Below are 27655 nucleotides of genomic sequence, written 5' to 3' on the forward strand. Positions count from 1 at the left end.
AACCTATCCTATCATTCCTCCTCCATTTTCTTTCCCCTTTCTACTCTAATTTTTTATAGGGTAAGATAAATTTCTATACTCAACTGAATGATTAAGTTATTCCCTTTTTGAGCCAAAACTGATAAGATTAAGCTTCACACAAGGCTCATCCCTTCCATCCTTTCCCTCTTTTGTGTAGGTCTTTTGTGCTTTTTCATGTGATCTAATTTGTCCCTTAATACTTCCCCTTTCCTCTTCTTTGAGTATAGCCCTTTTCCCATCCCTTACAGTCTTTGTCTTTGATATTATCACATCAAAATTTATTCACAACCACACCCTCAGTCCATGTGATTCTCCATTCTGAACTGCCAGAAACAACAAATATAGTTCTTAAGAATTACAGATATCATTCTCCCATCTAGTGATATAAATAATTTAATCTTTAAATAATAGATGATTTCCCCCTTTTACTTTTATATATTTCTCTTGACTTCTATATTTGAAGATTACATTTTCTGTTTAGTTCTGTTTTTTTAATACAAATGATTGAAAATCTCTTACTTCTTTGAAGATCTATCTCCTCCTCTGAAAGATGATGCTTAGTAGTTAATTCTTGGTTTTAACCCCAGGTTCTTTGTCTTCTGGAATATGGTATTCAGGCCTTCCCATCCTTTATTATAAATGCTGTGGCACACTGGGGAATCCTGACTGTTGCTCCTTGATACTTGAATTGCTTTTGTCTTGCACTTGCTGTATCTTTTTCCTTGAGATTAGAGTTCTGGAATTTTGCAACAATGTTCCTTGGTGTTTTCCTTGTGGCATCTCTTTCTGAAGGTGAGATTCTTTAATAACTATTTCCCCCTTTGTTTCAAGTACATCAGGGCAGTTTTCCTTGATGATCTCTTGAAAAATGCTATCCAAGATGTTTTGGGTTTTTTGGGGTTTTTTGGTCATGATCTTCAAGTAGACCAATAATTTTAAAATTGTTTCTTTTAGATCTATTTTCCAAGTCAGTTGTTTTTTCAATGAGGTATTTTACATTATTTTCCATATTTTCATTCTTTTTAGTTTGTTTCACTGATTCTTATGTCTCATAGAGTCATTAGTTTCCATTTGCCCATTCTAGTTTTCAATGTGTAATTTTCTTCAATTAACATTTATATCTTTTTTTTTTCCATTTGATTAATTCTACTTTTCAAGTTGTTTTCTTCAGGGAAGTTTTTTCGCATTTGGCCAATTGTATTTTTCAAGGAATGGCCTTCTTTTTCCAAGCTGTTGAATACCCTTTATATACCCTTTATAAGCCTCTTGCATACTCCTCATTTCTTGTCTCATTTTTTTTCTTCTACCTCTCTTATTTGCCCTTTAAAATCTTTTATGAGCACTTCCAAGAAGCCTCTTAGGCTTGAGACCAATGCATATTGGTCTGTATGAATTCATATCACTCTTTGAGATTTCTCTATCAAAGTTCATGTTTTGGTCTTCCCTGTCACTATAGTAGCTTTCTATGGTCAAGGTTCTTTTCTGTTTCTTGTTCATTTTCTTTCTTTTTCTTTTTGTATTTCCTCTTTTTTCACATTTATGGTTGAGCTGGTCTCTTATAATAAAAGGGGAGCCCCTTGCTTTCTGTTAAGATCTGAGCCTTGACTCCATATATTTGGTGTTTTGCTTCTCTCAAAGGGTTGCTTTACTTGCTCTTTCGAGGAAATACCTGGGAGAGGTCCAGCAGCTTTCTGGCTTCATCACCTTATTGTCTGTGGTTTAACAATATTTTTTCCCCCTTCTGAGGCAATTGGGATTAAGTGACTTGCCCAGGGTCACACAGCCAGGAAGTGTTAAGTGTCTGAGACCAGATTTGAACTCAGGTCTTCCTGACTTCAGGCCTGTGCTCTATCCACTGTATCACCCAGCTGCCCCTGGTCTAACAACTTCTAAATCAGCTGCTTTATCAGATTCAATGATTTCCAAGGCATGACTTTGGCTGGGGTCTCGTCTGTGCTGATGTAATCTGTGCTGGATCTTGGCCTTTATCTGCTGGATGGGAGTTGTCTCAGACAAAATGAGAACTGAGAAAGACCTTAACTTAAAAAGGCCAAGGTCTCCCACTGCATCTGGGGCCATTTCCAGTTGTCCTGATCTGTATCTTGGCACTGAGCCTTAATGACTCTGGAGAAGAAAGTGAAATTGGTGACTCTGTACAATCCCCTCTCATTTAAAACTAATTTATTTATATATCATGACATCACCTCCTTGATGTCATGGTCCTCTTTGAGAACAAAGAACAAACAACAGTATTGTTTGGAAAGCAGTATAAATTTGTAGGACTAACTATATATATAGTACATACTATACTATATATAGAATCTCTTCAAGATCTCTTGAAGGCAGTGAGGCTCATTAAAGCATGAAGAGTAATTACTTATTTGATCTTAAGTATATTTCCTTTTAGCCAAAGTTGGAATAAGTTTCAGGGAGATATCAAGAATTACCAGATCAAAAAGGAGGATTGTCTTCATAATAGTCTACTCCTATAAATCTTTTATTTGTTGCATTTTCTTTGTGCTATATATGTAATATATTCATATATTAAAAGCTTGACCAAAAAATAGGGACTCTCTTACACCAATATAAACAAATTCTAATGTTCCTCATGGATAAAAAAGCCAAATTAAGAGATTTCCACAGAAAATGAGACTGGGTAAATGTAATAGAAAAGGACAAATACAGTTCATGTGAACCCATAATTGGACTTTTGAAATACAGGTTATATGTAAAATACTGTTGAAGAACATGATATAAGTTTATAAAGAGCATCAACTAATTGGGTCAAGGAAAATAGAATCCTAGAGCAGACAAAATATGAGGTGAAACACTATTTTTGACATTTTCTAGGTAGATGGCAAAGTAGATAGGGCACCAGGCCTAGAATCAGTAAAACTTGAATTCAAATCTAGCCTCAATTACCTATGACCTGTGCGATCTTGGGGAAGCCATTTTACTCTGTTTTTCTCAGTTTCCTCATCTGTAAAATAAGCTAGAAAAGAAAGCTGTCTTTGCCAAGAAAATCTCAAATGAGGTCACAAAGAGTAGGAATTATTGAATAACAATAAGAATAAACTGTGACCAAATAATTTAATCTTTTAATTTTCCTTATCCTCAGTTTTCTTATTTGTAAAATGATAGGGTTGGGTCTGATGGCTAATGATATCCCTTCCATATCTTTAATCTCTGCCCTATGATCCCCTAAAATAATCATGAAAATAATTGAAGGGAAAATTCTTATTCAGAGAGTTGGCAGATGATCCAAATGATCTATAATATAAAAAGAACATTCTTACACAGAAGTGGCAAGAAGAAAATAGATATAAAATAAAACAGATAGTTCCATATTCCTATAACTATTTTTTATATCATCAGTGACAGAAGAATCACTTTATTTGGACCTTAACATCTCAATAACTGATGTGCTATACAAGTAATTTTGAGACACTTAAGATGACAAATTTAGGAAGAAATTCAAATGAACACATGATTTCACTGATGCACATGTTCCCTGCAATGATAGTGATCTCAACCTATCCATGCCTGTTTTTCTTGTGTGACTCCTGTATATTTTCTTATATAAATTCATAACAAGGGTCCACCCAACAGATTAAAATGCTTCTTGACTTTTTTCTCATCCTGACAAATGGGGATAATAATCACACCCGACTTGCAGTACCAAAAATGTTCTGTGTATTTTTTAATTGTACAGAAAAGAACTCAAAACTACTCAAAAGGGCTAGTTTGTGGCAAGAATGTAGGAGGACAAATGTCTCACTGATTCTCACAAAATATGGGATTCCTAAAGAAATACTATGAGAACTTTATATAGATCCTTTCTGGAAAACTTATGGAAAAACACAGGCAAGAATCACCTAGAATCAGGAAACATGGATAGGTTTTGATTTGTACTGAAGGAAAATATATTTCATTTGGGATTGCTCATCCTCTCTCTATATCAATTGGGTAAAATTAAATTGGATCTGTTCATCTTTACATAAGGATCCCTAGGGGATAAATTTTGACTTAGTTTTAAAAGCTAAGGTTATTTATCATTGTTGTTTCTAACTCTTTATGACTCCATTTGGAATTTTCTTAGCAAAGACATTGGAGTGGTTTACCATTTCCTTCTCAAGCTCATTTTACAGATGAGGAAATTTAAGCAAATCAGGTTAATTTTTTTCCTCAGTCACTCAGCTAGAAGGCTTCTCAGGCCAGATTGGAAATTAGGAAGAAGTGTCTTCCTGATTTCAGGTCAGGTACTCTATCCACCTACTTGGCCCAAATGTTATATACATTTTATTGTATTTTTATTTATTGTCTTAAATATTTCCTAATTATATTTTAATCTTGTTTCATCATAAGTGGTTCAGTAGATGGAATGTAAGGCTTAGAGTCAGGAAAATGAGTTCAAACCTGACCTCAGATACTTATAAGCTGTGTGACCCTGGAAAGTCAAAACCTCTGTTTGCCTCAATTTCCTCATCTATAAAATGAGAGTAATCATAGCACTCATCTCCTAGGGTTGTTGTGAAGATCAAATGATATTATGATTATAAGGTGTTTAGCACAGTGCCTAGCACATAATGAGTGCTGTGTAAATGTTAGCTGTTATTACTATTATTATTCAGTACTCAAGGGATTGTGGGCTGCTTCAGAATAATACAAACCTTAAAGTTAGGGCTGACATCTGCCCCTAAATGTCTACAGTTTCTTTCTATGCACAATTTTTTGGCAGAAACGTTTTAGACCTGAGTGGAAGAGTGTGGGTCAGAACTAAAATAGCAATGACTCAAACATACCACAAAACTATGACTCAGTAAATCATCCTCAAAGGGCCTGCCACTCAAATAGTAAATTTGTTTAATTTCTCACTCCACAACAGAGTCTGCCTTAAGCACTGGAAAGACAGTGAACAAGCCCCTGACCTTAAGGTGCTTATATCCTAATGGAGGAAGTAATATATGTTCTTGTTTTTCCTAATTCTCACTACTTTGCTTTCCAATAATAAAGGTCATGATCATGTTTGATTTAATTTATGCCATTTCTTGAAGAAATTCATTCCTATTATGTATCTTTTTATTACCATTTGAGTTTTTGTAATTGGGATTATTCAAGAGCATGGTATTCCATACTCCTCAAGTTATATAAAATTACTTGGAAAATACTAGTGTTTAAAAGATGGTCTTTGGTAGCACTGAGAAGTTTGACAATCTTTAAAAGAAGTGTGAATGGCACAGGAGATAGAATGCCAGTCCTGGAGTCAGGAAGACTCATCTTCCTGAGCTTAAATGTATCCTCAGACACTTATTAGCTGTGCGACCCTGGGCAAATCACTTAACTTTATTTCCTCAGTTTTCTCATCTGTAAAATGAGCTAGAGAAGAAAATGGCAAACCATTCCAGTGTCTTTGCCAAGAAAATACCAAATGAGATCACAAAGAATCAGATATGACTGAAAACAATTAAACAGTAATAACAATAAGAGCTGCATATTTTCCGAAGAAGGCAGCATGTCATCATGAATAGAGAGCTATGTGAACAGAGAGAAGGGAGTGGATTCGAGAGATGTCATGGAAGTAAAAATAACAAGGTTTAGGAAGTAGATGGAAATTTTGAGTGAGTAGAGGATCCTCCCTGTCATAGTTGCTTGTCCATAGTAATCACTTAATAAACATTTGTTGATTGATTGATTGTTTTCTTGAGAATAAATGAATGAGTCACATTATTTGATTGAGTCAAATACTAAAGATATTGAACCACACCTTTGGATTTGGGCTTTTAAAAGGAAGTAAATGGATCTGTCAAAGAGAGGTGAGCATTAGATAGAGAAGGTAGAGCAGATTTTAGCCCCAGATTTGGAAAATACACAAACAGATAGAAAGAGAAAAATCAAGAAGCAATCAGGGTGGAATAATTGTTCAAAATCAATTAAAGAACTTTCATTTTTCATCTGAATATGATACTCATGGATATATTCACACCTTGCAAATGGCATTATCTTTAAGAAGTAGAAGAAATAATTTTATATTTTAATCTTATCAGATTTACCAGTCTATTCATACTCCATCAAGGAAGTGGCCTTTGGTTGAAAAATAAAGATTACCATACTGTTTTTTAGAACATTTTTAAATTCACCACCAAAATTTTTAACTTTCTGAAATTGATTAGTTTACTTCTAGTCATATTCTTTGAAAAACAAACAAATAAAAAAAAAGCATATCTTGGATGTTTATTGTACTACATACCACAGAGCACACAGACACACATAACTGTTTATCTACACCTAGGTGGGAAAGAGGTCCATGGGTTCAGAACATTTCATATATTTTCAGATTTTTTGATGTATTTATTAGCTTTCCTCTCTCTCTCTTTTTTAAAAAATATATCATGGAGAATATCAGGAGCAAGGGAGAGATTCAGCTGAACCGTTAAGAGACATAAGAAAAAATATCAATAAGATTGTATTAAAAAACAAACAAACAAACAAACAAACAACTGAATGGGAGTTTGTGCTGCATAATATTAGAGATTTATTTTTAGCCCAACTTGTGTTTCCATTTATGTAGGGAGTTCCACCAAAAATGTAGAGACCCCCTCTACCAAATCAGATCTACATGTCTTTTGTAATTTCATTTAAAAATATTTTGCCAATTTTATGCAAAGACAATTTTTTAATATTCCTTTTTTTAAAAGGTTAGTATTTCAATATTTTTAAAAATAATGCTGTAAGCTAATAGAAGCAGCAAAAAAAAAAAAAAAATCCACACACAGAATTAAAATGCAAGCTATGTAAAATCCTCAACTAAAACCCAAATGTATCTATGTATTCATTTAGCATCTAACTAAATGCCCCCAAAAGACAACACTCTCAATATAATAAAGTACTGCAAAAACAATTAGCAATTTTCAGTTACCAAAATTATGGTTTTTATATTTGGTATATTTTTTTTCAATCAGGAAAAAATTATTTTCAAATGTTATATAACATTACATAGAGAACAATATTGAAAAATACATAATCTCTTGATGATGACTGTAAATAAATTATTCTATAAGTTTCTCATAAACAATAGGTTGGTTATGGAATATACATAATATGAAACTATTCTTTATGAAGAATAGGCAAAATACACATCAGCTATACAGTAGCAAAGAAGAGACACTTCTATCTACCCACTCAAAAAATTTCAACATAATACTGTCAAAAAAGTTAGAACAAAACAGTCTTTTAATAAGAAAAACATAATCAAAGACTTGTACCAGTAGAAACTAAGGAAGCAAAAATGAGAGACAACAAATGGATAGTGTGAATGTCCAATTAGTATTTTAGACATAGTAAATCAAATAGAGAAATGTCTCCAATGTGCTGGTTAGGACCTCTGCGGAGGACTGATACAAAACCTGCACAAGTACCACATAAGATGAGATGATGGGAGGAAGGGTTATGATTATTATTATGGAAAAGACAAAATACATTGTTGAAATCATTTTCATTTAAAGTGTTTGCTTGCAGAATTGAGCTTCTGATTTAAAATATGGCATTTTGTATTGGTATAAAGGTCATGGCATGAAATAACTTCAAATGTTAAAAGGTAAAACTAAAAAAAGAAAAAAGAAAAAAAAGAAAAGAAAGAAAAAAAGAAAGAAAAGAATCCATGATATATGATGTTAAATAAATGAATGGTTACATGATAGCCAAAATGTAAATGCATCACTTAAATGGTCTCAATAGATGGGTATTGCAAGGGCACATCAGTTTCAAATACCAAAAAGAATTTAAGGATTATATTCTCTGAACTAAATACCTTTCTGGGCTATCTGTCTCCATTGGGAATTAAATATGAATCAAAGTTACTATGGGGCCTTTTATCAAAATCCATTAAAAGAAACTTGGCCCAAAGAGAGTCTCTTTTATCTGACACGAGTATTATTATCAGCTATCAAATGGATACTGTGCAATTAAGTATTAATTTGTCATTAAAAAGGTTACTTATGTGGGTTTTTCTTTCATCTAAGATATTTTCACTTTGTAAAAGTCTTTCAATAGAGTTTCTATGTTGAATGGTGTCTATTCTGCTTTTGAATCAATGGAAACCTGTAGTGGTTTTAGTAAGGAAGATATAATCAAGTATTGATACCAGTTTGACTTTATATGGTAAGACTTTTTCTTACCATATTTTTTTTTTTTATGTCTAAAAATGATAGATCTCTTTGCTAACTTTATCTTAGAATTTAGTCATGCTTTAGTCAGAGAAATTTAGGTAACATTGGAGAGAACACTGGATCTAGCGTCAGGAAGTTGTTGGAGGTGTTCAGCTGTTTCAGTCACATCTGATTCTTCATGACCTCATTTTGGGGTTTTGTGGCAAAGATACTGAAGTGGGTTTGCCATTTCCCTCTCTAACTCATTTTATAGGCGAAAAAACTGAGGTAAAACAAGGTCATAGAATTAGCAAATTTCTGAGAATGGATTTGAACTCATGAAGATGAGGTTCCCGTTTCTAAGCCCAGTAATGAATTCATTTCACCATTTACCTGTCCCAAAGTCAGGAAATGAATTCAAATCCAGCTCCAACCATTCTAGCTTGCATTCCTGGGCAAATCACTTTCCTTTAGTCTACCTTAATTTCCTAAAATGTATCAAATGAAAAAGCATATGTGAGGCACTTAGCACTGTCTGGCATATAGTAAGTAAATATTTATTTCCTTTCCTGCTTTTGGCAGGCTTGAGATTTACTGTCTATGACAACAGAATAGGATACAATCAGTTTCTGAAAGATATTTAGTAGCTATTCTCAGAAAGCATGGGTATGTGAAGTTTCTATTTTCCATGCATATTTTCTTATTACTAGTACTAGATTTAAGGTCCTTCTCTGAGGGAAGAGAAAGGGAAGACTGCCATCATCCTGCATTATTACTAGTTCCTTTCTTTCCTGAAGCCTCAGGTAAGAAGCCCAGCCCTGGTCTAGGCCTGCTGTAGAGAGAGGATAGCAAATTAGATCTTAGAGCAGGCATTAGCAATAATCTGACCAGTCTTCAAAGCATATTCAGAAAGAGACCTGTTACCATGTCTTCAAATATATCTTTCTCTTAAGAATATGTCTGAGGTTACTGCATGCCCATATCCAATACACCTCCATGTACTTTGATTACACAAATTTTTGTTCCAATCTCCTCCACTTTCTCCTCTAAATATGAGAGCTAGCACATGGATAAATTTTTTCAGCTTGCTCATATAGAATCTGTCTACATACAGTTCTGGGAAAATAACTTCCGGGAGAATAGTGATGCAGTGTAATGGAGACAGACAGACGGACAAAAAAAGAGAGACAGAGGGAGATAGAAATAGAGATAGAAAGACAGAGGGAGATAGAGAGAAGGGAAGGAAAAAATGGGAAAGGAGGAGAGGGGCAGAGGAGAGATGAAGAAAAGTCTCAGGATCTTCTCTCATTATCTGCTCGCTGTTACTACCAATGAAGGATTTTTCTTATCCTGCAATATTTCTTTTCTAATATGTAGTTGGAGGTGGGGCAGGACCTTTCCTCTAGTGATATTTGACAGAATAATAATGCCAGAGTTGCCAAGGTAAAAATTGGTCTGGCGACCAGCCTCTGATGAAAAATGTTTGAGCCCAGGGCAAGACACAAGTGCTTCCAACAGATATGAAAACCAGAACAATCCTTTGGAATAAAACTATTTGAGGAATCTGGCTGTAACCTAAGAGCCCATGGCTACCCCTTTTCAACAAATTGGAAATTATTCTGGTCACTTTTCAAAAGTGGAATGGTCTAACTTAGCTCTAGCTAATATCCTGCTGTGTAGAGAGAATTTACTGCCAGGGCTTCTACCTTCTGTTGTATAACAACTGTGCTTGGGTAAACACATGGTGAAAGGCAGAATGTCACTGAAGAAAGCTGCCTTTTAGAAATTTGGTTTGTGAAGTACGATTTGCTATATTTCAGATTCATTTGTATGCATATTTGTCCTGCCTCTACAGATATGAAAAAAACCAGATACTTTCTACTTCATGGCATCTTTTCAATTCAATTAGGTTGCTATTGTTTTTTCTGATCTTACTAATATTTTCAAGTAAGTTTAAGTCATTTTAATTATCTGTATATTTTGAAATCTTATTAGTGAGTCCCAGAGGCTTTTGTACAAAGACTTATTTTTTGGAAATAAATAAATAAATGAAATGTTTCCCCAATTACAACACTGAAAAGATATCTCCTTCGGGAACTACATGTTGTTTTATTCTTGAAGTGTTTTTATTCATCAAAGCTTAACTTAACACACATAAAAAATTCTCTAAAGCTTTCAGAAATGTCTTTTTAACATATAAAATTACAATAAAAACGTTAGAAATATTCTCAAACAGTAACACTTCCAAAATCAATAATAGAGAAATAGAAAATCAAGTTTTAGGAGAGCTTTTGTTTTCTTTTTAATCTATTTACTTAGGAAAAATTTCTTTGGTCCCACTAAATTTTCAGAAATTACTTATCCACAAAACATGTCTTTTCTTTCCATGTCCACTAATTTTTTGTATTACTTACTAAGTTAATAGCACAAGTACTTAACAAAAAAAAAAATAATAATAAAATAAAATAAATAAATTATTGCACCCATTATAGTCTAAGCTGCTTAGAACTTTCTCAGAATCATGGAACTGAAGGAACTTCATTGACATTCTAGTCCAATCCATATCTGAAAATTCCTTTTACAACATTACTTAACAACAAGTGGTTCTCTAGTTATAGCTTGAAGACTTATAAGGAGTTTTGCTGTTAAGTCTTAAGTCAGCCTATTCTATTTTGGGATACCTCTTTTCCTAATAAAAAGCTTAAAGTCATCAAATTCTGCTTATTATTATTAGTTCTGGGACAAAAAAAAGATAAGTTTTATCCCTTTTTTTTAATATTATTTTTTCCTAAATACTTGCAAAGATAGTTTTCAGCATTCACCTCTACAAAACTTTGTGTTCCAAAGTATTTTCTCTTCCTCTCCCCTTCCTTCTACCCCAAGACAAGAAGCAATTTGATATGTTAAATATGTGCATTCTTTTAAACATATTTCCATATTCGTTATGCTGCATAAAAATAATCAGATCAAAGGGGAAAAAACAAAAAATCTTATCTTTCTTTCACATGACAGACTTCCTTGAACTTTAAGATTACTATCATTTATCTGTTAAGCCTTACCCCCTCTCCCTTGCCTAACCATCTCATTTCCTTCAGCTTCTTTAAATAGTATGAATATGAGATGTATTGCCATTTAGATTGTCCTCCTTTGGGAGTTTATCAATATTCTTCCTAAAATGTGATACTCAGAACTAAACAAAATGCCCCAGATATGTTCTGATATGGTCTATTTCTAGACCTTTATTAACACTGTCCCAAACTGCATAGCTTCCTTGGCTACTATATAAAGCACAGTATCATGGAAAGTGTATGAAATACACATTTACTAGATTCTTGTGCTGTTCAGTGAACTTGTTTTTGGTGCTTAGTTTTCTTTGCCTAAAAGAGTCTTTCCTATAATTCAATTATTTGAACTCTTTAAGGGCCAGTTTAGGTAGGATTTCCTCTATGAAAGTCTCCCTTAATTCCTTAAAATGGAAATAATTCCTCTTTCCTCTGTGTTGCTCTTTAATGTTTCACTGTATTATGCATACGTCTTATTTGTGTATATGTCTTATTTGCCCCTAAACTTTAATTTCTATGAAAATAGGGACCAACTCTTTTTCCTTTTTATATTTTTCTATATATCTTGCAAAGCATCTAGTACAGTGCTTTGCATATAGTAAATATTCAATAAATGTTTAATGTAACAGTGAGTGCATGACCAGGTTTTATAATCTGGCTCTAACATGTACTTGTTTTGTAGCTTTATAAGAATCATATCATCTATATGTAAACCCATGTAGAACTTAAATTTTTAAAATTCTGATTCTGGATTATTGAATTTAATTGGAAACTTCAAGAGAGATATATTAATAATTTACACATACTTTTCACATGTGAAATACTACAGATATCAACAAATTTTTCAAATTGCCTTTTCTCATTTGATTTTCATAACAATGTTGTATCTTCATTTTATAGATGAGAAAAACAAGATTCAAAAAAATCCTATTTTTCCCCCCACCAATACTTTTTATTCTAAAATTGACAAACATCAAATAAAATCTGCATTTTCATATATATTATGAAAAAGGAGAGGATTATTTATGAAACTACATTGTTGGATATGTAGAACTTGTTTTCTTTTAAAGTATGTAATAAATTCAATATGTAAATTTTAAATTTATCTTAATTATCTGTGAATTACTTCAGTTCTCTCCTCATCATTTCAGAGGAGTGGAAACATATCCCTAGCTTTCCTTTCCCTATTACTCACCTATTTAAAAAAGAAAGTCAAAACCCTTGTACTAAATATGCATAATCAAGCAAAACAACATTGACTATGTCCATTAATGTTTTGGTTTGCAACGTGAATTAATTATCTCTATCAGAAGTTGGATTGTCTGCTTTATCACTGGTCTCCCAGAATCATGGTAGTACTTCAAATTAATCAAAGTTCTTGAGTCTTTATCTTTACAATGTTATTAATATATAAATTGTTCTCTTGCTTTTGCTGACTTCACTTGCATCAATGCAAATACATATTCTCAAGTTTGTTTTTAATTTTCTCTTTCATCATATCTCATGACACAATAACATTCCATTATATTTACCTGCCATAATTGTTCAGACATTCTCCAGTTGATGGGCACCACATTTGTTTCCAAATCTTTGGTATAGCAGTTGCTAACCCTGTTTCCTTATGGAACTTCGACTCTTCTCTTAGAATATCTCTTGTATTATAGGCAAGAATATAACTATTTGCCATATGGGCTAATTAATGATGCTAGTAGTATTAGCTCATTTCTTTTTTGATTAGAAAAATTGGAATTTTTTTTTGTCATATACCAATGGATCACTTTGTATTCCACTTTGGAGAGTGTTGGAATGGATGGCATTTTAACAAAAACTACTTGGTTTAAAAAAATCAAATTTTGGGAAGATGAGATATAAAATCTTCTCTTCCCACTTCAAAAGAGAAGCTACTTTTGTAAACAATATAGGTAATTATGTTAATATTTACATAATCTCATAACTCAGAGAAGCATAAAATTGAATTGTTAATATATTAAACCTAGGTAAGTGAAGACAATCTTAAAGTTGGGGAGTGGTGTCAAAAGTTACCCTCCAAGGTATGAATATTGTTATCATTTTCTTATGACATTAAATATAGCCTTTGAATTTGCCAACCACTTTTTCATTTGTAGTTTTTCCAGGGGAAAAACAAAAGAGAAAAGTGCTTGACAAATTTTGCCAAGTAAAAATGACTATTTGGTGCCTGGTTGTCTGAGCATAGCTTGAAAAGAAGAGTTTTAGGAATCCTATTCTGTCTGATCTTGTGTGAAGAAAATGCTTGCTGCTATACAATTAATAGTTTCTTCTCCCTGGAAATTCTTGCTTAAAACAAATAAGTTGTTAGCTCAACTTCAGATAATGATATCTTGTCTACAGAGTATTCTATTTTTGCATATTCTTAAGCAGCGTTCAATCTTTGCCTTTATAATTATAGTGAAGTTTGAGAAAACTTTTTTCCCTCTTAGTTATTGAGGAGCATAATTGATTCGGGAAAGAAAGAGGTAAGAGTGAAATGAGGAAACAAGTAAGGAAAGAAATTTTGAATTTTTCTATTTACATAAAATTTGGGTTATTTTTATATTCTTATGTTTTCAATAGTTTTAGTAATTTAGTAATGAATTTTCACACATAAACCCACGAATTTCAGAAATGCTCTAAATTCAGATGCTAGTTCATCAGGCATTAAAATCTTCACAGTTCTGCCAACATTTCCATATTTTGGACTGTTCAAAAAACCCTAAAGGTTCAATTAACCCATAGTCACTTTTGGTCCTATTTGGAAAAAGCTGTAAAATGGATCATTTTCTTATACTTCAAGGGAACCTTGTACAATTGAAGCACAAACAGTGGAACATTGGAGCAGTAACCAAAAGAAAGGCTAGTCAAGGATGATCAGGACGCTGTTTGGAAGAGTAAGCCTGGACTTTGCTCATCCTCTGGGTTTTAGTTTGGGTAGGATTACAATTCACATGAATTGAGTAAGGCTGGCCTTCCAAGAACAAGGGGGTCTCTTCTTTAGAAATTCTTATATTCTTTTTCCATTTTGGGGGGAACATCCACAGTAGCACTCTATATTGTGAAAGTTGGGAAAGATGAAGAGCTGGATCAGACCTCAATGATCATGAAAATTAATCTTCTTTTGTAGTTGAGAATTTGGGGGTTCCAAAAGTTTAAATGTCTGAGGCAGTGGACAGAGCACCAGCCCTATAGTTGGGAGGATCTGAGTTGAAATCTAGCCTCAGCCACTTAACACTTACTAGCTATGTGACCATTGGCAAGTTACTCAAGCCCAATTGCCTTGAAAAACAATAACAACAAAAAAAGTTTAAGTGTCTTACTCACTTAAACGATTAGTCAGAAGTGGGATTTGAAATCTAGATATTTTAATTCTAGAGTCAGTGATTTAGTTTAGCTTGCTTTCTTTCTTTCTTTCTTTCTTTCTTTCTTTTTATTTTCACTGTACCATACAAGTAGCTCAGGAGAGGAATGTTTTATGCTTAGGTATGTTCTCTTTCTGTCTTTTATAGTGTACAAAACCTATTCAGTGTTTGATTCTTTGGGATCTTAAGTACTTATATTTGGGAAGATGATGGCCACATTTTTAAAAAGTCATATACTAGTGATCTCAGTTTTTAGCTGGATAGGGATAGGATCAGTCAGATGGGATTTGTTATAGACAGTATTGAAAATGAATTTTCCCAGTTTTCACATGGCAGGGGCAGAGAAAAATGACTATTACCATTAACCCTTAGCAAGCCACTGGGCTATTTGAGAAAGAAAAATCCTCTCTGCTAGAGGATTTTTACCTCAAAGAAACAAAAGCAAAACAGTAACTTTGCAATGAGAACAGCTAGATGGTACAGTAGATAGAATACTGGAGTAGCAATCAGGAAGACCCATCTTCTTGAGTTCAAATACAGCCTTAGATACTTATTAAATAGGTAACCATGGGAAAGTCATTTAACCCTGTTTACCTCAATTTCTTCATCTTTAAAACATGTTGAAGAAAGAAATAGTAACTACTATTATCTGCAAGAAAACCTCAAAATGTAATCATGAAAAACATCACTAAAACAACTCAACAACAAACTTTGTCATAAGAAAAGGGACAAATGTATGTTACTAAATATGTATTCTAATTAGAGATAGAACATTCCATGCTTCGATAGATATATAGACACATAAACACATGCATCTATCTATATCTATACCTATATAATCTATATGTATCTCCTCAAATACTTTATATTGAAGTAAAAATGCATTTTCCATGTTATATAAAAGGTAGAAGAAACCTTGGATAATATTTGAGATTTCTTCCTAATATCATTGATAAGGAAACTGACAACCAGAAAGAACATATATTCAAGATCACACCCCTTTTCTGAATTTAGCTTTTCTGATTCCCAATCCCAAACTCAACTTTTTCCACTATTTTTTTTTTTCTTTTTAGAAAAGTAAAAACAAAACAAAAAGAGAAAAAAAATTGAGTTGTGACAAAGGTCTCATACATGGTTAGAACTATTTGTTTCAAGTCATGTCTGTGAAATCTCAAAAGAGACCAATATTTGAGTTTGCCTAATTTTCTGAGTTGTATCAATTACTAGGATTGAGCAGCATTTGTCCTATATATAACAATATGGGCCTCTGTGGAAAATGGGAGAGGTGCTGGGACATCCCATTGTGTTTCAACAAAATTAGCAATGAATTCTTCCTTAAGGAAAGAAAAATTCTATGACACACTAAGCATGCCATTTTTAGTGTCTTTAGTCTTTTTATGCTTGGACTATTTATATTGCACTATGTAGCCAAACATCTAAAGCAAACTTTTGTTTGGTTTAGTGGGCCATCCTGAGTGAGTATTACAAAGAGCTAGTATCAACATAGAAGAATCAAATATTTTGACTACTTTTAGACTGGAATATGAGTAATACTGATTTAAGTAAGGGAGCCCTGCTGTTTTTGGAGAATGACACATATTATCCGGCCTGTGAGGAAACCCATACAATTTATAATCCAGACATCTATTCTGGTTTCTTCTGCCAACTGGGAAGATCACAGAAGACTGACATGGGTTTCTTCATTGTCATTTACAGGGAATGCCCAATTCAGAGTGGGATAGTAAGTGGTAAGTCTTAGTCATGAAATGAACAAGAGAAACTTTTCTTCAGTGATTTTTTTTTGTCTTGACATTTAAAGAAAGAAATTACTTTAAAAAGAAAAAAAAAACAGTTTAGGGGAAAAAATAACAGAAGAAATGGATGAATCAGATGAATCTTAAAATGTTTTCCTGGGTGGAGCATACTATAAATAGAACTGAGTGTATATTTTCTTTAAGAAGAAATTTATCAATCCATCTCTATATATTTACACATGCATTTGTGTGTTTGTGCATATATGTATGTATATATGTATATCACCTAATAATCCTTAAGTCATTGATTTTCCAAGCTTCATAAAGATTTTTTTTACATATATGGCAAATGGCATTGGAACCAGGAGTTCTTGACTACAAACTCAAAGAGTTAAGATGATTCCTCAATAATAGACACATATCTAAATTACATTCACTCCTCCTAGGAGATGAAAATTATCATTAAAAATATTGATTTTAGCACATGTTTTAAGCTGAGTTAAATGAACAAAAATCTACTTTGTGTAAAGGGAAGTATTTTTTTTTATTTATGTGTACCTTAATAAATACAAGATAAGTACATCTTGATTTATCTATTTTCCTCTTTCCACCTCCTTATTTGATAGTAGAAACAAATATTAGTCTTCTTCCTCTCCCACTTTCTTCAATTTTTACTTTACTTCAAAGATATAATTTCCTTAAAAATAAATTCAAAAAACAATTTGGCTGTTTAAATAAGAAAAACCAGCTGGTTATTAATATAGGTCAAAATCTGAAGATTATTCTATGGTAAAATATATTAAATGTCAAATATATGAAATTTTAAATGTGTAAGTTTTCAAGGGCAATGTCTTTTTTTTTTTTTTTTGAGGAAAACATGTTTCTGAAGAAGTGACTGAAGTCTTCATAACAAACTGGCTGCCAGGAAGGAACGCTGACCACTTGGATCTCAGACTCAAACAAAAACCTGACATTTGAACCAGGCCAAATAGTAATCAGGAAAGTCAATGAGAAATTACAGTAACTGACTTATTCCACCCCAGATCTGCTCACAATATAAGTCATAAGTCTGAAGAAAGTTGGAAACATGGCTGCCAGCAAAAAAGGGAAAACAAAATGGTACAAGAAGAGTCTGACTAGACCTAAATGACACTACAAGATTGTGTAGCTAGAGAAAGCAGAGTGTTGGACTCCATGAGAAAGCCCCAAGGAGATCAAAAATCTCAAAGATGGTCAGAAAAATCAAAGGGGGACCTTGGAAGCCCCAAATTTTCTTTGTGACTAGAATAGAGCAGCAGCATACATATCTGAACAGTCAAGTCCAGAAGTTTGATAATCCCTGGAGATCTTTCCTGGGAGGCATAGAAGGATCTGAAGATTAAACACTTTGAATGTTAAATATCCAGGAAGGTAGAGCTGGGGAATGAGTAGGGTTTACATATTCAAGGTGGTGGCCACACAACTGTGATCCCAGATATTGAGGAGGCTGATGGCCTAGATGAGTTCTGGAGTTCTGAGTTGTAGAAGGATAAAAGCTGATTATGTATCTACACCATGTCAGTCATCAAATTGTTAACTCCCAGGAGCATGAGATCACAAAACTACTTAAAGGACAAAGTGACACATACCAGAAAAACAACAGGTCAGAAACAGATCCCCACTGATTAGTGGTGAGATTGGTCCCATGAGTGGCTACTGTATTTTCAGCCTAGGGAGAGACAGACAGACAGACAGACGTGGACAGAAAGAGACAAAGAGACCGAGAGAGACAGAGACAAAGACCAAGAGAGACAGAGACAGAGGAAGAGAGAGAAAGAGAGAGCGAGAGAGAGAGAGAGAGAGAGAGAGAGAGAGAGAGAGAGAGAGATTGAGAGATAAGCAGAGAGAAAGAGACAGAGACAGAGAAAGAAAAAAAAAAGAAACAAAGGAAAAATATGTATAAAGGAAATAAACAGTTTCATTGACAACCCTCTCTTTTTTTTTTAATTTAAATGCAGAGTAATTTTAAGTGGATGATACCTAATAAAATACTTGTTTATACATAGTAGATTACCTTTTTCTCTCTCCCCAACAGTAGTATATATAGTCAGCAATCAAAAACAAGGGCAATTGAGGGAAAGGGGAAGGGCAAGATTATGACCATGTATATGACTATCTGCTAAGAGTTTTCTAACTGATGACTTGTATTGAAGTGTACTATATTGTATTAAGAAGCTACTATTCCCCTTGACCGTGAATGAACTTAAAGGGCCACCTTCCAGCTATTTAAGACTCATATCTTGAACTTCCATTGAAGAGCTGATTATCCTGAGTACCACATCTAGTACAGGGGAAAGCTTCAAGATGGAAATCTCTTAGATTTAGTCTTTGAAAGACAAGCTACATTTTTGTTTAGGAGTAGAAATGGAGAACTCTTCCATACCCTGTCATAAAGGCCTACTGTGGAGGAGAGGGGTATTATATATACTCCATAGACCAAGTGTTAACACAATCAGTCCAGCTGGTACCTGAATGCCTTTAAATTACCCTTCAAGATATCTGAATGCCTTTACTTCTCTTGTATATTTCCTTACTTTAACGTCAGCCTTCTGAGTGCTGAAAAGCAAAGTGATAGCAGTAGTATCTTCTAGAGTAGGAGTATCTGGTGGCAGAAAATAGCATTAGTATTGTACATTGCAATCACCACCAGAAGAGGACTTCAAGAAAGAAGATCATAGTTGATATTCTGAATAGAATGTCTATTCTATTCAGACAATTATCTTATAAAAACAGCTAAGTAGCAGCACTGCTAAATTATGTTTTCCTTGAAGAAAGTTATCTCTATCAGGTTGCAACAGTAGTTAGAAGTAATCTAAGCTGATTCTTTGATTCTCATCATTACCTTTTCTGTATGGCAATAAGCTACTTTTTCTTTGCTTGAAATATGTTTGTACATGAGACACCAATAGGTATTTTCTCTTTCCCTCATCTGAGACTCTTAGATTTCAAACCCTATTAGCTACTATCTCCAGGATAATGGTTCTAGAATGACTAATAAATGTGAGATTGGGCAGTCAACTTCATCTCTTTAGAAGTCAGACGATCCTAGATCAGATCCCAAGCAAACCAAAATGGCCAGATAAAACTAATATATTTTCCCATTCCTAGGATTTTCATCTAATAGTTGCTTTTGGCCTCTTCTGGAGACACACACATACATGTGTTAAAGCCAGTGAGTACTGACTCCCTAGAGTTAAGTATTAAGTTTTTCCTGTGAGCATTTACATTTAGAAAACATTAAGCTAGAAACCACGGTTTGGTTAATTTTTTTGTCAATTTTTTAACAATGAGAAAATGATAGAAAAATTGTTAATAATGCAAATTAAATAAAGTTTTAAGTACAATATTATGTCCCATTACTTTAATGATTTACCAGCATACTATAGAGACATGTCACACATATATCAAATATATTTTCATTAAGTCTTTTACTATTTAGCATTATAAATTCAATATAACTTTAATTTTTAAACTGTTAATACATAAATGTAGGAAGTAAAATGTATTCTAAAGCATAACAGATCTGAAACTTGAATTGTGAGCTGGTAAAAATAAAAGAGTAATAGAGATTGCAATTAAAGTTGTCATACTAAACAAGGTTAGATCACTTAAACATTGGGAATAAACAAAGATTAATCAGGGCATCCTCCTCTCACCTACACACACACACACACACACACACACACACACACACACACACACAGAATTTTAAATATCATAAAGTAAAATTTTCTAAATCATTGAAAAAGAAGAATAACTCAGTGTGATCTCATAATGTCTCAGATGTGGTGCCTTTTGACAGATTTATCTTTTATATGGAAGTAGAAGAGGGGAAAAGTAGTGTTAAAATATGCTCAAAGTGGAAAAGGAGTAGAGAAAAACAATAATTTTTAAACTCTAGAAACTAACAAGGAATATATACAACTATTATTGCCTTCAAAGGAAATTTGACAAATTTTGGAAAAAAATACAGCTGCATATATAATGTGAGTAATTAAATTGGAAATTACAAAAGTATAATAGCTGGGAAATGAAAGATGCAATCAGGTTGAAAAGATGTCATATTTTGAAGGAGGAAGTGAGAGTAGGTTGATGATAATAGGAATTAATGTAAGTTCAATTAACTGTGACCCTCAAATAGCATAGTAAACCCCAGATATAATACAATAATTAGGGACCTTTCTAAGTGAGTCTGAGGGGAAATCCACAGAGAATTTGAACCATGCCTACTGTTTCCCAGAATTAGGGAGGATTCTGGGAATTCCTTTCTTGAAGCTCCCACAGCAATGAAATTTTGTGAAGATAAAGGCAACTCCAGATTCTGCTCTTGAATTCCAAAGTCTCAGTTGGCATTAATAAGGCCCATGAGGCATTTTGTCTAGCTTCCTAAATTGACTTGTTCTTTAGAAAGACTATAAATCATCTAAATGTTAAAACTATTCTTTTGACAATGTTATTTCTGTGATTGCCACCACAAATGAGGGGAAAAAAATGATAAATTAAGTCTAAAAGAAAAAAAAAAGATGATTTTTGTAGAAAAGAAGATAGTTTTTATCTTAGTTTTTTACATTAGAGGTTATTCAACAGGTAAGATGGTGATTACCTATTTACATGATTAATGTTTATGTGTACAGTTAATGTGTTGTTTTAATTTACATCTCTATGCATGTATTAGTTTGTATACTCTCACACATATATATGTATATATACATTTGATAAAATTGTGTGGTTACAAATCATATCTATTTTATTAATATACTGATGTTATCTTCATCTCAAAGTGAAAAAGCATCTCATTTCAGTTTTCACAGAAAACCATGCCCTATGAATTATTTAGAATGGTATTGTGCAAATATCCTGTAGTTAATTTTCACATTCTACCATACTGACTCTAATAATTTGTCAAAATATATATTTCTAAGCACAAAACTTAAATACTTGTTGAAATCCCCATGGAATCCCCATAGCAAAATTTGCTTTCTGATTAAGTTACCTTGCAAAATGGTGTGTTCTCCCAAAAGTGTATTCTTGACTATGTGAGCATGATATCTTGTCCTGGACGTAGAAGATCTAAATAGTAAAACAAACATTAGTTAAATTAAGTCCCAATTAGAATATAATTCATTTGTCAATTCAGCTCTATTTTTGGATTATGCTAGCCTCAGTGAGTACATGAACAGTTTTTCAGTTTTACCAGGAATGTATTTATAAATTCACTATTTATAAATAAATAACAAATAAATTGCCTCAGGCTATCAGGCCAACATATCTTCAAAAAATGTTGCATTAAAAAGACAAAATGTTGTTGAGTCCTTGTTCCACTATGGTATGCTTAATTACTGTTTAGGAATGACTTTCTTATAATACAATAAAGAAAAGCTTGGTGAGAGGTATAATTATTTTACCATTTTACTTGAATTTTGCCAATAGACTATGTGTTTTAAATTATTCTGACACATTACCAAATTTCATAATTATTAAACACAGATCTAGCTTGCTTGTTCCAGTAAAGGGGGAAAGAGTTGGGTATAATAGAAATTTAGCCCTCACATCAGTTTGTCAGCCAACATTTATTTATTTATTTTTGCTGAAGCAATTGGGGTTAAATGACTTGCCCACAGTCACACAGCTAGGAAGTGTTAAGTGTCTGAAGTCACATTTGAACTCAGGTCTGCCTGACTTCAGGGCTGGTACTCTATCCACTGCCTTACCTAGCTGCCCCTAGCTGATATTCATTAAACTCCTACATGCTAAGCATTGTTGGTACAATATAAGCCAAAAGATAGTCCCTGATCTCAAGGAACTCATTGCTTAATAAGAAAGGAATCATGCAAACAACTACATACAAATAACCTATATAGAGGATAAATTAGAAATAATCAACAGAGGAAAAGCATTTATAATTAAAGGAATTGAGAAAAAACTTCCTTTAGAATATGACATTTTAGGTAAGATTTCATGAAAGTCAAGACAGCCAGGCTGAAATGATGAGGTAGAAAATTCTAGGCATCGCCAACAAAAATGACGCAAGTCAAGAGTTCCATCTCTATTCCATGGATTTTTTATTTATATTGCTTTCCTAGAGATTTGGACTCCCTCAAAAAAGAAATGAACCACATGTTTCACAATTAGAATGAGCTTCTGTAGATAAAAACAAACAAAAAAAGATGTATCTAAGCATGGAAAGGTGGCAAATTAGTGAGAATACTAACATAGATCCAAGGGGAGCCCAAATACTTAGGAATCAAATACTTAGTATTATATTCCTGGAGGTTCCTGAATGTAGCACTCAATGAAAAATTACAGACTGGTTGTATAGAAATCAAAAATTCATTTATCTTTTGGGAAATCCGAACTATAGTTCAGTGCTATGAATTTAAAGGTGCTATATAAGTTTAAGAATTGCTTTTGCATTTTGTGTCTGGTGAAATAAAACATATATCTAATATTGTTTGGTTTTTGCAAGATGGGATTGGTATTCTTTTGTTCACTTCTATGGAGATCTAGAAATGGATTAAATTATGAGGTTCCCAAGGTTCAAGGTTCCTTGAAGGAGCCAAAAATCAATCAAAGAGGTCTGATTTTAAAGTGACCATTATAATTTTGAATATAGCTCATGTTAACCAAAAGCTTAGGGTAATAGGCCATGAGTTACAAATGATATGTGGTGTGTGTGTGTGTGTGTGTGTGTGTGTGTGTGTGTGTAACATACAGGGGCAGCTATGTGATGCAGCAGATTGACTCCTGGGACTGGAGTCAAGAAGACTCATCTTCCTAAGTTTAAGTCTGGTCTCAGACACTTACTAGCTGTATGACCGTGAACAAATAACTTAACCCTCTTTGCCTCAGTTTCCTCATCTATAAAATGAGCTGAAGAAAGAAATGGCAAACTACTCCAGTATCTTTGCTTTAAAAAAAAAAAAAAAAAAGCACAAAACAAAACCACAACCCCCCCCCCAAAAAAAATAAAATGAGGTCACAGTCAGATACAATTTAAAAATGACTGAATAACGACTGAATAACAGATAGATGCACAAACACACACACATACACACACATATATGTATGTATATATATATGTATGTATGTATGTATGCATATTTAAATGTCCCTTTGAAGAAGAAACTTCAAGATCTTGTGATTTTATCAGTTGTGAGTATTCTATAACTCACAGAAATTTGATGGCCTTTGAGAGATACTAGGCTAAAATCAAAGTAAATCATCCTGTTGTAGCAAAAATGACTTAGTTTAGTGATCTCTCAGATGACAGACATGATCCCTTCGCAGACCATACTTATAGAAGTCAGCATCTTTGCAGATTGTTAGGAACTGTTACATTTTACATATTCTTGGGACTTCAGTAAATATTTGAGGAAAATGAATAAAAAGCCTCCATGAAACCGTGGTTAATGAACAGCATGCTGCAGTTCATCTGTTGGTTTTAAGTTTGCAAGGGAAAACCATATCCAAAACATTATAAACCTTCAGAGCTCTTTCATGTAAAGCTTGTTGTGTTTTTTTTTTCCTTCCTTGAAAGTTAAATGCTGAATATGTTTTCTTTATTTACTAGAGGAAATATTTCAAAGATACATTTTCAGCTATGTAAGTATATTTTTAGGCTAAAGTTAGTTGAATGAATGTTTTCTAAAATTCTTGAAAATGCCCTTCTCATATTAATTCAAGAATCTTGGATAAGCTAATTAATTGCTGCTGCCAAAGGCAAAATTCCATGTCTATTAGAAATTGCTACTGTAGTTAGAGCTGAATATGTGGATTTTTGTTCAGAGAGCATGTTCTTAGTTGTATTAGCAATTGCAGAAAAAAATTTATGTCAAACCTAGATTAAGAACAGACTCCAGTCCCTACAGACTCCATCAGTTTGGATTCACAATCTTTATATATTACGATTTCATTCTAATTAGTGTTTTGAAATTATAGTTTTCCCCTTGACAGATAGAGTACAATAGTTCTTTTACAAAGCCTGCTCATTATGTCTTACTAGAATCTGCCAAGACAACATAAAACTTATTCCTCAGGAGGTTTAAGAGACCCATTGGGTTATTTTACTTTTATAAATGACCTTTCTATCTGCTTATTAATTGAAAGCATCTACATTATAATAATCATATGTTACTATAGTTAAAGGAATACATAATAAAATAAAATAAAAAGGAATACATTATAAAATTAATTTTTTTTAAAAACTCATTTTAGCATGTATATGACTTCTATTGGGGGTGTATATATATGTGTATATACATATATATGAATAAGTTTATGTATATATCTATGTGTGTATTGAATAATATGTACATATACATATATCTTATATGTATTGCAGATATATGTATATGTTACAGATATGTCTTGGGTAGAAAATCAAGAAATTTGGGTTCTTAATACCAGATATTCCACTCCTGAACAAATCATCTTTTGGGGCTTCATTTCTAAATCTACAATCTCATAATTCCATGGTCACAGACTATCCAATATATTTTTATTTGTTTTTAGTTTTTAATTATTATTTTTATTATTGTTATTAAAGAATACAGCAGAAATTTAAACCATTATGATGACTGATCAATTGTTTTTCTGCTATGTGATCAAATGGATTCTTGGAAAGTTTTAATTGTTTTTTATTTGCTTGTGTGTGTGTGTGTGTGTGTGTGTGTTTTTGTTTTTTGTTTTTTTTTTGGTAAGCTGTCTGAACATTTAAAAAAAAATCACTGTCTCTGAAAATAAATACAATTTCCTCTCCCTAACGATACAAATTACAAATGCCACCCTGAATATTTGGAAATTCCTTCTCTGGCCCCAAGCTACATAACAATTGTGAGGACTATAATCCATTTCAACATACTATCATTCCATAACACTAATTTGCAACTTAATGTAAGAACTTCTCAGAAATCTAGCCAATTGCATAAGTATTATCTTGGGATTTAGTGCTGGAAAGCACCTTAGATATTATCTTGTCTAACCCCCTCATTTTGTAGATGAGGAAATGAAGACCAGAGAACAAATTTAAATGATAGCAATATTAAAAAAAAAAAAGTGATATACTGACATACTTATCCTAAATTGTGTGAAGCAGCTTTTAATTATAATTCCTTAAAACACATAATAATAATAATAACGATAATAATAATGTTTCTAGTATAGACTTTTATGGATGCCTCATCATGGTAAGGAATTGACCATATTTGAGTTCTCAAAGACCATTTCCACTTCATGCAAGTTATGGCAAGTCTTAGGAAAATGAAACATCTTTGAGAGTAATCTTTATCGAGGATAATTTGAAAACATTAATCTGTTTTCTAAGGACCCATTTTGATAAGCTTGGAGATGTTTATAATGAGAAAGTTATTTTACCAGATAAGAACACACACACACACACACACATATGTGCATACATAGACAGGTATATGTATATAGATGTGTACACATGCATATGTATACATGTATATGCCCATGTGTTCAGAAATATATGCATATGTATACATGTGTGCTTATGTACGTGCATTTTATATGTATGTATGCATATGTAAGTATAAATATAAGTATATCACTAAAAAGTGATGATCTGAGTTAGTGGAGTTAGAATAGTGATGATACTATTGATCCTTTAAAACACTTTTATCAAGTTTCTTGGTCTTTCTTTTTTTCTTTGGAGAAAATGAAATGTTTGGTGCCTTGATCAGGAAACTCTGCAATTAGATAATAAAAATCATGGTGGACTGCTACTTAATCTTTCATATTTGTAAAATGTGTCTGAACTATTGCAAAAGCTTTCTTATTGGTTTCCTTGTCTCAGATTTCATCCATTTGCTGTTCATCTTCCACTCATGTACCAAAGTGATATTAAAGTTCAAATATTACTACATTATTCCACCATTTCAGTAAAATGCAATAGTTCCCTATTACCTCTAGGATCAAATATATAATTACTCATTTGATTTTAAGGCCTTTTATAACTTATCCTCTTCGAATTTTAGTTTATACTATATTTAGAGAACTCATATTCTATGAAATCCAGTAATATTTGTCTCCTGTTTCTTGAACAAATTGCTTGATTTATTGACTAAATTTTCATGCCTGCTCCCCATTCCTGGAATACTCTCCCTCCATGTCTCTGCCTCCTGACTTTCCTGATATCTTTCAGACTTCAGGTAAATTCCAATGTGTGCAAGATGCCTCTTGTTGTCTCCCTGAATGCTATTGCCTTCCCTCTGTAGTTCTCAAGTTAATTCTCTATATATTACCTTAGCACATAGTTGTTTACATTTTGTCACTTTCACTAGATTGTTAGCTCTGCAAAAGCAGGGGCTTTTTGGACCTTTTTATAGGCACATCTATAAAACCAGGACCCTCAGTTCAAGTTTGATATTGAATTGAAATCAGGTGTTTACAAATAAGTAACAAAGGAGGAGGCTTTCTTTTTCCTAATATGCAAGAATATGAAAAAAAAAGTTACAGTGGTACCTAGCTTCCCTGCACTTAACCTCATGTTGAAAAGCATCTGGTCAATAAGTCAATGGAATAAGGACATTTATGTGATCTCAGGAACCCATTAAGTTTAAGTACTTCAAAGACATGAGGTTTTAATACCCCCAGGATTGAAAGCTTCATCATAGAAGCTAGAGTTCTCAGGGAAGGTATGTTAGAAAATCACTGGTCCCATCACAGCCTTTCTTTGTATCACTAATGCTTATTAAGCTACCTGATGAACATCTGGAACTAAGTAAATTATCATTTATTTGACTTATGAAATATTAGTAATCGGTTAAATTTTAATGAAAGAAAAAAAACTTTAATTGATCTCATTGGTATATTGAATTTAATAATGAGGTGAACAGCTCCAATAAAATTATTCTATGATTATTACTTTCCCATTTTCTATCATGCAATGTAACAAACTGTATAGAATTGTGGAAAAGAAAAAAACCAACACTCTTTACTTGAAACAATTAAGAACCTTAACAAAGTTGCAGGTTATAAAATAAACCCACATAAATTACTGGCATTTCTATAAGCAACAAAGACCAGCAACAAGAGATAGAGAAATCTCATTTAAAATAACTGTAGACAATATAAAATATTTGGGAGATTACTTGCCAAAAGAAACCCAGGAACTTTACAATTACACAAAGTATACTATGCAAATTCATAGTTACAAAACACTTTTCATACAAATAATGTCAGATTGAAGCAAATGGAAAATATTAATTGCTCATCAGTAGACCAAGCTAATACAATAACAA

Source organism: Antechinus flavipes, chromosome 5 (assembly GCF_016432865.1).
Source record: "Antechinus flavipes isolate AdamAnt ecotype Samford, QLD, Australia chromosome 5, AdamAnt_v2, whole genome shotgun sequence".
Taxonomy (NCBI): domain Eukaryota; kingdom Metazoa; phylum Chordata; class Mammalia; order Dasyuromorphia; family Dasyuridae; genus Antechinus; species Antechinus flavipes.